The sequence below is a fragment of the Engraulis encrasicolus genome, chromosome 15 (genome assembly GCF_034702125.1).
Source record: "Engraulis encrasicolus isolate BLACKSEA-1 chromosome 15, IST_EnEncr_1.0, whole genome shotgun sequence".
Lineage (NCBI taxonomy): Eukaryota > Metazoa > Chordata > Actinopteri > Clupeiformes > Engraulidae > Engraulis > Engraulis encrasicolus.
Window position 1 is genome coordinate 54,647,457 of NC_085871.1, and position 14,296 is coordinate 54,661,752.

Sequence of the window (14,296 nt, forward strand, 5' to 3'; positions counted from 1 at the left end):
CGAACCGTGGAAGAGCCAGCGTGAGCCATCGCACTTACTAATGACTCGTATAAGCATCGACTGACTCGGGACTGTGACTTAAAATTTAAATCCTACCCGAAGCTCCTTTAAGGACAGACATTTCTTTTTGGTTACTAGATCTAAAACAATTGAATCTCTACTACTTAAATGACTTGTGTTAACTGTTATGTAAAAACAAAAAAGGGACATGTGAAAACGTGTAGCCTATGACCTGGTTTTTGCTCAGCTGAACCAGCGATGATGAGAATTCATATTATGATATTTATATATTTATATAATATAATGATGCTTATTATATAATTACATACATGCTAGATAATTATATTGGTTAAAAGTTATGTTATGTTATGTGTGTGTGTGTGTGTGTGTGTGTGTGTGTGTGTGTGTGTGTGTGTGTGTGTGTGTGTGTGTGTGTGTGTGTGTGTCTTTGTAATCATGCATGAGTGTGTCACAGTGTGTCCCAATCTGCCATCTTGGTCTGCAGTGCAGCTGATGATGAAGAGTGTGATGATGAAGAGTAGGTGGAGCTGCAACACTACAGGCTGGTCAGCTTCAGCAGAGGGATCACTGGGAATCTAACACACACCAGGAAGACAACACATTAGTGTTTGTGTGTGTGTGTGTGTGTGTGTGTGTGTGTGTGTGTGTGTGTGTGTGTGTGTGTGTGTGTGTGTGTGTGTGTGTGTGTGTGTGTGTATTAGTTATAATGTAACATTACATGTTGGGTAAAATGCTCTTTCGACTGTCTCTATGACATAGACATGGTGTGTAGCACAATATGGTGATATGGTGTGCACATGCAAATTCATCTCATATAAGGTCTTATAAGGCTTGTTCGAAAGTAAAATACATTTCAACTTTGACGATTGAGTGAATGCAAGTTGTCTACTCACTCTGTCTCCGTCTCCTCCAGATTATTTCAAGTGCGATGGCACAGACAGTCAGAAACAGAACAATGGCCACTCTCACAACCATGTAGACATCTGAGAGGAGGGAAATAAAGAGAGTCAAATTGGGTCGTAGCACTGCTATAACTGTACAATTACCCCATGTCGTTACCCCATGTACACTACATGAAACGAGACTCACGATTGACCTCTGATTGAGCAAGACATCGTCCCCACTCCCAAAAAGCTGTGCGAGTGACAAATCGTAACAAAATCGTGCAGAAAGGTGCACAGAGTAAGCCCGCCTTTAGATGACTTGGCCAAACTACAAAATATTTCAAAACCAAATTTAGATATTTGTTGTTGGTGCTAATTCGCCCAATTAGTAAAGAAAAAAACACACCAGAGAAAAGCTTGGGTCTCAGCATCTTAACCTGCACGGACTGATCTTGTGACCATGATGGACTAGCCAGGCCGTGCCGTCCTAGTGATGCAACAGCTTCAGCGTTGCTACCAGTCAGGTCAATGACAATGCTAGTGCAATGCTAGTCAATGCTAGTGCTTTCTGAGTTCCCGTAAATACGGGAACTCCTCCCACTCTGTTGGGAAGCAAACAATCATTAGCAAACCAAGGGAGGCCATATTGGAAATGCAGTTTGGGAAATGTTAATTGTTATACTCCTGGTCAGACCAAGTCTCGAAGAGATTTGAAAGTCAATGATAATCAGGCTAATGATGAACCTATTTTACCCTACCCACACTGTGGGGGATAAAAGTGCCTTTGATTTTGCATAATTCCTTAACGACCTAAGCTATGACTACGAAACTTGGTGACTTTTCCTAAAATTTAGTTGGCTACAGTTTAGTACCAAAAGATTAGGTTTGTCATTTTTGTCATTGCCATGGCAACGGTTTACTGACAGGTATATCTGATAGGCTCCACCATCGTGACCCCAAGCAAAGTCGCCAAAAACCTTGGCGTCATGATTAATGATGAGCTGTCATGCTCCAACTACATCAACTCGGTCACCCGGACCTGTCGAATCCAGATGTCCAACGTACGGAATATCAGACCTGTGCTGACACAATATTCTACACAACGACTGGTCCAGGCCACGGTCCTGTCCCGCGTTGACTACTGCAACTCACTCATGACAGGTCTACCTGCTTGTGCGCTAAAACCTCTGCAGATGATCCAGAATGCGGCGGCACGGTTGATATTCAATCAACCCAAAAGGACCCATGTTACTCCTCTATTTATTGAGTTGCACTGGTTACCGATCGCCGCCCGGATCAAGCACAAGGCATTGACCCTTGCCTACAAAACCATCACAGGAACGGAGAGAACTGTGCTCATCCAGCAAAAGCCATCTGGCTCTGCCATCCAGTCGCTCTAGGTACTCCCAGTCAAGATTGTTCTCCGTTGTGGTTCCCAAGTGGTGGAACAGTCTCCCAGAGGCAGCAAGACTAAGCACCTCTCTTGCAGCCTTCAAGAAACAACTAAAGACATTCCTCTTTCGAGAGAATCTACTAGACTAATGATTGAACTGGCCTTGCCCCAGGGCAGAATCCTGACATTATGTTTAGTTTAGTTTGTGAGTGTGTGTTCTATTTACTTTCTCTTTATAAAAAAAAAAAAAAAAAAATTAACCCCTCTTTGTAATTGCACTTGTTGTTCTGTATATCTCCTGTGCACTTTGTATTTGCTTGTGATGTTGGCTTGATTATGTCCTCTTCTGAAAGTCGCTTTGGTTATAAAGCGTCTGCCAAATGCAATGTAATGTAATGTAATGTAATCTGAGCAAAAATCACTGATCTAAGTCTCATTATTGTTCCTTCCTTATCACATACTACTTTTTGTATAGTTATTCCATTACATTAACACAAATTACCTACATAAGATACCTAATTTAATGTCATCTTAATTTATTATCACTTATGTATGCAAATGCTAATTTGAAGACGTCGCCACATACATCATCGCGGTGGACTTTGTCTTTATCAACGCACATTTCACCTCAATTTCATTCATTCTGTTCATTTGTCATTGCTTAAGTGTGTCATGTATATCATGCCCTTCAAATTTGGTAATGATACAACCTGTTGTTGAGGGCTTACGGCTTGCTGCAGTGTTATAAGAAACTGAAACCACTTTACCATATCTATGACAATATTTTGTGACATATTTTTTCCTATTTTTGTGTTATTTAAGTTAGCATCAGACAACTGTGTGAACATTTAAGTGGTCTGAAGCATATCATCATTACAATTTAAGTGCATTACCTACATTTGATGGACAATACATTATGGTGAGATTTTTGTCATTAAAATCAGATAATGACATCATGATGATGTCATAATACCACATAGTGACACCAGAATTATGTAATTCATACATTCCCATATGTAGATCATCTCCACCAAGTTTGGTGGTCATACAGTATTCTGTTCATGAGTTATGGGGGGGTACATCGATACATTGATCAGAAATAGAGCAAAAAGAGTGGATGAGATCTGCACAAAAAAGTGTTTGTGGTGGTGAGTGACCAAAGTGCTGGACACTGAATCAGACGCACGACAGTGAGAGAGAGATCTGTGTGTTTTTTTAAACAATGCGATTAGAGATAGAGATGGGAACAGAGAGAAAGCGATAAGTGATAAATGGTGACATAGCAAAATGGATTCGATCCTCAAAGTTGGGGAATGAATTTCTAGTGAAAGGGCATGTATTCACAGCGGTTTACTCTCAGCTGGCTGCAAATTAAGCATGTGTTTTTCCCAGTGCGGGGTCGTCACCCCATTCATTGAGAAATGAAACGATGGATAAAAACAGACTATGACAAAGTCTAATACAACCTCTGACGTCCATGTACTACACATTTTTGGATCAATATTGGATTCTTTGAACGTGTGTGCGTGTGAATATGAATGTGTGTGTGTATTTCACCTGCTAGAAAGGATCCAAAGGTGTGGAGGGCAGAAGACACCTGCACTTGGCCTCCTGTAGTCACCTGGCACCTTCGCTGGCTGTAAGGGGCGGGACTTGTGAGGTTGACCGTCAGGGTGGTGCGGCAGGCAGATGTTTTCCTGGTCTGGTAATTGGTGGAGGTCCACAGGTTAGTCCCTGCCACCTCCACCCAGCTGAGGTTAAAATCCGGATGCAGAGTCGATAGGTCACAGTCAAAGCCAGTGTGAAGGACACAGGGGAGAGTCACATGATCTTCAGACTCCACCTCATTTTCGCTGGGGTAAGATGGAACTGCAAGACAGGTGACATCATCAGACTCCAAATCACGACATCATCAAAGAGGTGACATCATCATTGAACCATCATTAACACTATATCACACACACAAAACACCCAATATCCATCGATAGACACAGAAAAACACAGACACACACACACACACAGACACAGACACACACACACACACAATTTCAAAGATGTAACTGAACACTTACCGTCAAGAAGAATAAAGAGAAACTCTTTACTCCGACCACTCAGGGGATTGTAACATCTGTAGTATCCAGCCTCCTCAGTGGTGATGTTGGTGATGTGGAGGGAACAGTCAGGGAGCAGACTGAGTCTTTCAGCTCGCTCAGGGGGCGCGTCCGGCCAGATCTTCCTGGTGGAAACTCTCCAGTCATCTCCTTGAAATGTGAACTTGAAGCCCCAAACATCTGGATAGTCATGCCATTCCAAAGAGGAGCAGTTTGGACCCCCCACACCGTCACCGGGCAGGGTGGCTGTCCCTCCTACACTGGAGTAAATGACACCTGTAGATGACAAAAACACATGCATACACAAAAACACGATAGACCAATGATTATTTGAACAGTGTTGATTTCATATAGCTACCAGAGAGAATCTTACAAGTTAAGATTAACCATTTATTCATATTTCAACAAAGCTAATGGCCTGTATGGTTTAAACTAATTATATGTTCACATTTAGTGTTTTAGCTTCCGGAATGAGTGCGGGTGGATGCTGCCACGTTTTAGCAGCCGCTGCTCGTACTTTTCCACTCAATTAGGCTCCATTAACGACTCAAACTCACTTTGACAACTTTCGGACTATCTTATACCTTTTTGGACATACAAACTAGTCGCCGACGCTTGGCTGTGGGCAAATCGTGACGGCCTACCTGTTACATGGCGTTGGCCCGCTGCTCTGGCTACTAGTTACTCAACAACACCTGTTTCCAATGCTGCTCCAGGGAGCTTGGACTACTGTTGAGCCAACGTGGCTGCTGGCCTCACCAACTTGTTCCATCCCCTGGTTGCTGGCTACACCAACTACTAGACACCGTTCTGTCTCACAGCGTCCAGCCTCACGTCTGGATTCTGTTGACTGACGGCGTGCTCGGATGCCTCCCTCCCTAAGCGTCTCGGCGACCTGGTCCACAGCATTTCGCCACTTCATTTAAAAGAATTTAATCTGCTTGTTCGCCTGCCTCCCTCGGCCGAGCTCGCCCCCCACGACGGAAGACTCCGGATTTTCGTATCCCCACGGCCCTCCATCGCAGCTCCTGTCGTGGGATTTGCTTATCATCTCCACCAAACGTGACTGTTCCATTTCATCATGGACTTAACTTTCCACAGCCGTCTATTTTGTTGCGTGCCTGTTTTGTACATTGAGTCTCTGTATGTCTTTCAGTTTTTGTATGTTTTTTTGTTTTTATGTTGCCTGTAAAGCGTCTTTGAGTGCCATGAAAAGCGTAATATAAATAAAATATATTATTAATTATTTAAATTTAATGTTAGCTGTTTAATCAGATTATAAAAATCGGTGTGTTTGATAATGTGTAGAGTGTAAATCATGTTGGGTCATTACAATGTGTTGATTTTGAATAGATTAAGCATAAACTACGGGACCACAAGAGAGGGAATCTTTTGATTTAGGGAACTGGGGTTAAGCTGATGAGCCTTCTACTAGCCCGAGTCGGGACAGAAGGTCCTTTTGGCGTCAGAAGGAAGACAACAGGTGGTCACCATGACCCAGGCTGTATCAAACTGGCTCTGGCTGGAAGAGGCACAGGGACCGGTTTCAACTGCAATAGTCTTGAATATTGTATGATGATGATCCATTGGTATGTGGGCACAAGTGTTGTTGACGTCACCTGTACGTTCTATGACCGGATGTGCCCTGTCGAGGTGGTGGGCTAAAGCCTTGTTGTGGAGAGGTGTCAAATGCTTGTGGCCAAAAGAATGATGTTATGATGTCCTTTCATGTAAAATACAAGTCGCAGGATGGAACCAGCGCAAGCTAATGGGGACGGGGACAAGTGACTTGTTGGAAGCAGGAATATCTTCTCCAAGGCCACATGTGTTGATTTGCCAGGCAGAGGAGCAGGAGCACGTGGACACATGAAGGATGAGGAAATGTGTGTGGAAGTGTGTGCATGTATAACCCAAACATCTTTGGCCCTTTACTCTAGAACCAAGACGAATGGACCGGCAACTCCAGTTGTATGTGGCAATGTGTGTGTCTGTGTGTTTATTTTATTTTTTATTTCTCCTTTATTTTACTAGGGTAGTCATATTGAGGCAGTTGCCTCTTTTTCAAGTGGCCCTAGCCAAGAGAGCAACAACAACAAAAAACGCAAAAACACACTACGTAGGACTCACGATACAGACAGAAACAAACAAGTCACAAAAGACAACATAACCACAGATAGCAAAGCATAAAAGATTAAGACATAAAAACATGCAGGACATAACCATTTAGGTATAGAAATATGCAGGACATAACAAAAACATGCAAACTAGACAAACAGAGCTCATCAAGATGGCAAGACATCTGCAACACCATACCAGACGACACCATACCAGAGAGCACAAATGCACAATACTCAGCAAGAAAGGCAAGAGAAAAACATAGTGTATAGGGCAACAGGATAGATAGAGGTTCAGAGATGAAACAAAAAACTACGCCATAACAAGAAGCATATGCCAAAGCAGACATAACAGACACTTACAAGATGAACATAAGACATGCTACACTGATTTTGTTCAATATATTACAAAGTGTCCACAATGCATGACTTAAAATCAGACAATGGAATGAAGACGTCTAGTCCTAGCTGTATCTGAAGTTCATTCCAGGTTGAGGGGGCATTGTATTGAAATGTTAATTTTCCAAGGTTGGTTCTAGAGGTTGGTGGGTTAAAGATAAAAATGTCATTTGATCTAAGATTATATATATTATTTTAGGCCCAAGAAAACATTGACAAATAAGAGGGAAGCAGACCAATGACTAAAGTAAGCCAATGAAGCTGCCTACGTACTGACAGTGGATGGCAACCTGGCAAACTATACAGGTCACAATGGTGTGTTATTTGGCTCCAGTAATAAAGCGTAATGCTGAGTGGTAACAGAGTCTAGAGCCCGTAGCACTGATTTAGAAGCATGCATATAAAGAATGTCACCATAGTCTAATACAGAGATAAATGTAGATGTGACTAGCTGTGTTATGAGTGTGTTATGAGCTAGTGTTATGAGTGTGTTTGTACACGGCCATCCCAGGCTGCTGAGAGAAGACTGGGCCTGTGTGGTGTGGATGGGTGATTGTCAATGTTGTTTGTTGTGGCATGCATGGACATGTATTAATGCTGATGTAATGAGATAAGGTTAGGTGCATGCATTGGGAATAGACACAACACTAACACGGTCACACCACACGGGGGCGCCGCCTGACTTGTGGGTCCTTGGGCCTACATAAAGGGTCAGGGGTCAGATGCAGAGGAGAATCACTTGGGGCACAGACCAGTTGAACAGGTGAGCGGAGCAGGCACCTGTTACTCGCACGCTGGAGCCAGTTGGGCCAGTGTTGGAATTAGCCTGCGTTCACGGATATTGTCGACTTGCATGCATGGACTACCTTGGCGTGGATGGCGTTTGATGTACAGTGAACCTTTTGGAATTTTATATATTTTGCGTGGGGTTTTCCCCACATCTATGAACTCTGTCGGGAGAGCAAGCTTGGAGGGAGCTCTGGCCTGAGCTCGCCGTCCATGGAGGACGCTGCTTGTATTGGTCCTGGCACGCAGGTAAGCGGCGCTCCAACCAAACATTAGCATCTTATACGCCAACTAACACGTTTTTGCACACACTAGCGTTAGGATTTCAGGCAGGGGTCGGCAGCTACTTTACACTACTTTCCCCAGCGGTAGGAGCATCCCAATATGCAACCAGGAGTCAGCTACCTCACACTTGAAAGCGTTCCAACCAGCAATTCAAACAAACTACAAACATGGAGGGACAAAAATACATATCCACTTCTCCAAAATGCCAGCAATGTAAAAAATGAGGTGTAAACAAACCATTTTTTGTCTCATTTAACCGCATTTCATCTTCTAGAGAGGCAATGGTAATATAACTACACCATACAAAAGTTCACGGGCGCTTTTGCAACCGTTAACCAGTCCGAATCAACTCTATTTGTCCATAGAATGACGATTGCTGAGTAATATGCAACATAAACAAACTATTCCTAACACTGTGCGCTGCCTTTGCTGTGATGACATCACGATTGTCAATGCGACAGTCAGTTTGCTTCGATTTGGCCCTAGCTCGCGACTTGAAGATTCCTCTTCAACAGACATTCCAATGCATTTGAGCAAGTAGGAAGTCAGAAACAACCCATCTCCCACTGTTGGGGAATGCGCCATAAGCAGCGACCCCTCTCAGCTATATCCTTCTCAACGCCCCCCTAGGGCTCCCCAATGCCCCCTTTGGAGCTGTAGAGCCCCTGTTGAGAAACTTTAGACAGTAGACATTATTCACATACACATTCACTTCAGTGTTAAGTCATTTCTCTCTTTTACACCCAATTTCACTGTGGCAGGTGTGTCATTTCATGGCTGTAACTGAACACCTACCGTCAAGAAGAATGAGCAGAAATTCTTTCCTCTGACCACTCAGGGGATTGTAACATCTGTAGTTTCCAGCCTCCTCAGTGGTGATGTTGGTGATGTGGAGGGAACAGTCAGGGAGCAGACTGAGTCTTTCAGCTCGCTCAGGGGGGGCGTCCGGCCAGATCTTATTATAGCGCAAACCCTCATGCCATTCCACAGAGGAGCAGTTTTGACCCCCCACACCGTCACAAGGCAGGGTGGCTGTATCTCCTACTCTGGAGTAAATGACACCTGTAGATGACACAAACAGTGCTGAGGTTGACACAGGTATGTATCTGCTAGTCCAAGTGGTGTGTGTGTGTTTGGGGCGGGGGTTGTCCACTGTATAATATAATAATACACCTGTGTGTGTCTGTGTGTGTGTGTGTGAGGTAATTTTCCTGAATATATTTGCCTATTTCCTTTCTAAGTGGGGGTTAAATGTGTTAGGGGGCGTGTTGGGGGTCCAGGGGGCGAGGCCTTGTCCAGATGTGCGTGATAGGAGGGCGTGTACTTCTGGGGGGCATGACCAAAAACCTTTTGTGTGTGATGTGTGTGTGTGTGTGTGTGTGTGTGTGTGTGTGTGTGTGTGTGTGTGTGTGTGTGTGTGTGTGTGTGTGTTTGTGTGTGTGAGTGTGTGTGTGTGTGTGATTCTATGACTCGAGTGTGCTTTTGTCAAAAGCAAAATCTCAATTAACAGATTTTTTTCAAACAAATGACCTAGATGTTTCCATAGTGTATACTGTATTTAGGTTTCCAAACAAACAAATGGCCAAGCTTAATCTTAGATTATTTGTTAAATATTTTAATGAAAGTGAACATTTGCTTGATTATTTTGTCAACAGTGTTATGGACAAATACTATGTCATTTCAAACATATAAAAAAAATACTACAGTTGAAACAACACACGTTTGAAAGTGCTTATGTCCATTAACAATAATGTTGTCATCAATCTGTGCAACTGATGTGGAAAATGTGATTGTTGAGCTTTATAAATAGGATTTCATGATTCACTGTAGAGATGCACCGGATCCTGATTTTTAGGATCCTGCCGGATACCGGATCCACTACTTAAGATCCTCCCGGATCCGGAACCGGATACCGGATCCTACGAAAGGGTTGAAATACATAGCCAACTCACACACCTGGGCCCTTTTTATTACGTTGGCACAAACTATTTTTAAGGCTCATTGGCTTACTGCCACACTGCCTTCAACGGCCGCTTCCAAAGGGCTTTCACGGCATGCAGCGATTGGGGTTGTTACAGTTTTTCTCGATTGCTTCCACACAATTTCTGGTACTTCACACACAATTCTCGGAACATCTCACCCATTTCCCAACTCCCTTAACCAATGTCACTGAACACTAAACACAATTCCTTCTTTACACTCATATTTCAGTATTAAAACACACTCTTTTCAAACTGCTACACACAATTATCTGGATTACACACAATTTTCATGAAGGAAATCCCTGGTTGTCACATTGAACACACTGTCATTCAAAATACTAAAAATCAACCGGCATACTATGTTCACTTCCTCATCACATGGGCAGACTCTCTTCATACCGGTTTACAATCTGAAATCATCACCCCATAAGGACACACATTGCATGTGATATTGATGAAAACACGAGTGGATGCAGTGAGAAAACACATTTGTTTAGTTTATGAACTCCAAAATATGTTACAGGAGATACACTTTCATGTGGTTACCCAATATTTTACAATAAATTAGTGCAATTTTTTAAATGTCAGAAAAATATGTAAAATATACACACATCTGTGTACTCCAAGTCTAACAATAATATTTCAGAATTCTACTACAGAAAAATACCCTCTTTAGTAAGTAGTGAACACTGAAGAAAATACGTTTCTACTGTGTGTCAAGTTGAGTATAGAATTTTATCTTTTGTATATTAGTGTTCTATGGTTCACATAAGAGTGTATTAAAATGACTGCTTGTGTGTGTCATTTGAGAACAAAATTAGCTTTTTAGAAGAGAGTACATTGTTTTGAGACAAGACGTGCATTTTTCTGAGGTAGTGAAGAGTTTCGCCCGTTGTGTGTGAGGTTTGGAGATTCGTGTGTAGAGTTTTGAGAATTCGAGAACTGATTCCGAAAATTGTGTGTAAGCAATCGAGAAAAACTGTAAAGACTGACTGAAAAGCCTATGCTACGTAAAAAGTATTGTAGGTACAACTACAATTAATGGGCACGAGGACTATTCTTCCTCACACACGGGCACCAAAATATGTAGGGGTAATCCCACATTTATTGGACGTGAGGAAAATTCTTCGATGGAGCCGCGCACTTCTCTTACCGCGTGTGCCGAGCGGTGGGAGGAGAGAGAGTGAGAGATGTAGCCTATGTTCTATGAACTATGGCTCAAATGATTCTGCGCAGCTCGGCGCGCAGGACCGAAATATGAGTTTCAAGGAGGGGCGTTAAGCTTTTGGCTGATGAAGCGGGAAACTATCTTCGAGATAAGAATTCAAGCTAATCAGAGGATATCGTCCTTTAGTAAAGGTTACAGTATAGGTGGGGGGAGGGAAAGGGGCGCTTGGCGCTCTTTCCGACAATAGCTTACGTCCTCGACTCGGTAGCTCTATGGGTTAAAACACGGTTACGTGTATCTCTGTGAGTGGATAATTTACATGTGGGTGCATGTAGGCCTATGGCAATATTGCAACTAATGTAAACTAAGAATAGCGTGTGGCTATTTGTGGTGATGAGAGGGGAGGAAGAGAGAAAGAAAAGAAAAAACAGATAGAACAAAATAACCCAAAATAAAATATATCACACTCTACAAGTGTGGCTATTTAAACACAACTCCTCAAAGCTATGTAACAGTCCTAACTGCATATCTATGCCCAATTCAGTGCTTACTGCGTTATCCTTGGTAGGAAGGGAGAAAATCCTTTGATCTCTCGGGGCGAGATGAATGCGCGCGTTGTCGTGCGCGCAAGTTTCCTTTGTTCTTGTTCCGTTTGTCTGTGGGTCCGAGCGATACCACGCACCTTCCGGGGGCGCGAGGTTGCAGTATGTCCAAAAAGTCTTGCTTCGTTGAACAGGGAAAGGAAAAGGGTATTTCGTTGTGTAATCCGATTGCCTTTGCCGTCGTCCTGCGAAGGTCCAGTGAGAAGGGGGAGTGCAAGCAGGTCCGTTCCACGCAGTAACTGTACCGGGTTGTCCGCTCTCTTGGGGGACAGACCATCAAGCCTCAACCGAATCTCTTTCGACTCCAGGGAGGTTCCTTTGATTTCAGTACTAGTAAAAGATTAACAATTGTCCGTACAAAAGTTATCCTATAGCGCGTGAGTTCCTCGTGTGTCCTGACTCACTGCTCTCCTAGCAGTGTTGGCAAAAGTCACTCGAAATATCGCAACCGAATGCAATACAAACGAAAACCGGTTGAAGGAAGAAATATATCGACTGTAGTGTTAACCTGGCCAAGATAACTTACAGTTTCAATAATTTCTAAAATAGACGTCCCTCTAAGGGCACGTCTCACATCTCGATGGAGGAAGTCGGGGTAGGGCTAACAGGGTTCATACCTTGACCTGGGGTTTTATAGGTACAGGGGCGGGGCTGAGCCACGTATGTAATTCGAACCAGGTACAGTATAGAGAGAAAATGGTGTCCTCATCTTACAAAATGGCGGGCATTCGTAAAATGAGGGGAAATGAATTAAACTTTGGTGTAATAGTCCCTACAATATATATGCCCCAGATCCTGATTTTTAGGAAACTGCCGGATATCGGATCCACTGCTTAAGATCCTGCCGGATCCTGATAGTCTGAAAAACCCTATTATCCTGCCGGATCCGGAACCGGATCTTGGATCCTGTACATCTCTAATTCACTGTCATACAGACTGACACTTTTTCATTATGAATCCCTGTAACATCTGATTTGAATTTAGGCACCCTCCTTACACAAGACTTTCCTCTCCAGAGATAATCCCTAGTATCCGTTCATAGGATTTTTCCAACACATAAGACTAATAGCAATAATAACAATAGCACAAAAACAGTTTCAAAACAGTCAGCTGTGTTATTCAACTGTGTTACGGTCAACAGTGCAGGGGTACAAGTTGGCACTTTTTTAGGAGAGAAAACAGAGCAGACAAACCCATCTCCCTAAAACAAATGATTTTGTTAGTTTGTCTATCAATATGGAGATAAATTGGCTAAAACATACTCCTCCTCAACTGTCATAGCTGATGCGTAACGAAATTGACAGTGGCATAGCTTGACCTTTCAGCCATTTTTAGGGTGTTTTGTTAACTGAAGACCTCGTAACTTCCACCAAAACACCTTAATCAATTTATGTCTTTGTACGCTTTACCTATGTTTTTCTACTTTTGATTTCTAATTCAGGTTCTTATGATTATGTTGGGAACACAGGTGACAGGCAATTTTTCCTCTCTAAGACCATAGGAAATAATGGAGTAGGCTAGGCCTGTCCAGTTGCCTTCGACTACTTAAGGTATATCCCCGAAACGCAACGCTTCCAGTCCCCATCATTCCTACCACTCCCCTCCACCTTTTCATAGATGTATATGATGAATACATAATATAACAGAAATATATTTAATATCTATACATAGATCAATGACGTGCATAGGCCTAAAATCAAACAACTACTTTGAAAATGAAGAAAAAAAGGGGGGAAAGGTAACACTGTTTTAATGGTTCACTATTACAGTGGATCTACCACATTAGGTACAGTGTAATAATGAGTAGAAAAATAGGCTATGTAATACCATGTAATACCAGTGTAACACCATGTACATCATGTATTTGTGTGCAAGTGGTATTACATGGTATTGCATATTGTTACACTGGTATTACACTAGTATTACATGACATTAGATATTGTTACACTGGTTATTACACATAAGGTGTTACCGGGCAAATCAACCCACCCAGTCAGGTGTTATGGGCCAAATGAAAATTCCGTCATTTTGAAAGTCTTGACCTCCAAACTCAAATCAGTTCATGAACCTACCCTAGAGCATTCAGTTCACACAGGAAATCTGGGAAAAATCCAACCATCCATCCAAAAGTTATCGCGCTAACATGGTTAACACGAAAGACCTAACGCGGTGGCGGACGGGGTGGCGGATGCGGTGGCGGACGGGTTGGCGTACGCGGTGACGGACGCTGCGCGTTTCAGGGATGCAATTATGGAAGAGGTGATCTCAAAACTTACCAAACAGTCTTCACATTACCACCCAAAGAGGTAATGACATGTTATGACGTCGGTCAGAGGACTCAGGACCAAACCCTTACTGATTTATGGTGGCAGTTTCAGTATGTGACACGGTTAACATGTTGACACGGGACGCACACAAAATAGCCAATTGAAGGCATAATGTAAAGCATGATAGACTTTTTAACAGTTTTATCATATTGTGATACCTACCATGAATCAACATTTGCAATGATCTTGGAAAAAACTTTTTTTTTACATGCTAATATGAAGAC

At 42.8% G+C, this 14,296-nt stretch overlaps 1 long non-coding RNA gene across 1 annotated transcript; it reads right to left on the reverse strand.

Moving 5' to 3' along the window:
• Window positions 1-446: 446 nt before the first annotated feature.
• Window positions 447-3,990, reverse strand: LOC134464743 (uncharacterized). The gene is made up of 3 exons (XR_010038046.1): window positions 3,856-3,990; window positions 915-1,004; window positions 447-596 (listed from the first exon to the last, which is right to left on the reverse strand). It is a non-coding gene; the product is annotated as an uncharacterized LOC134464743 (long non-coding RNA).
• Window positions 3,991-14,296: the final 10,306 nt, after the last annotated feature.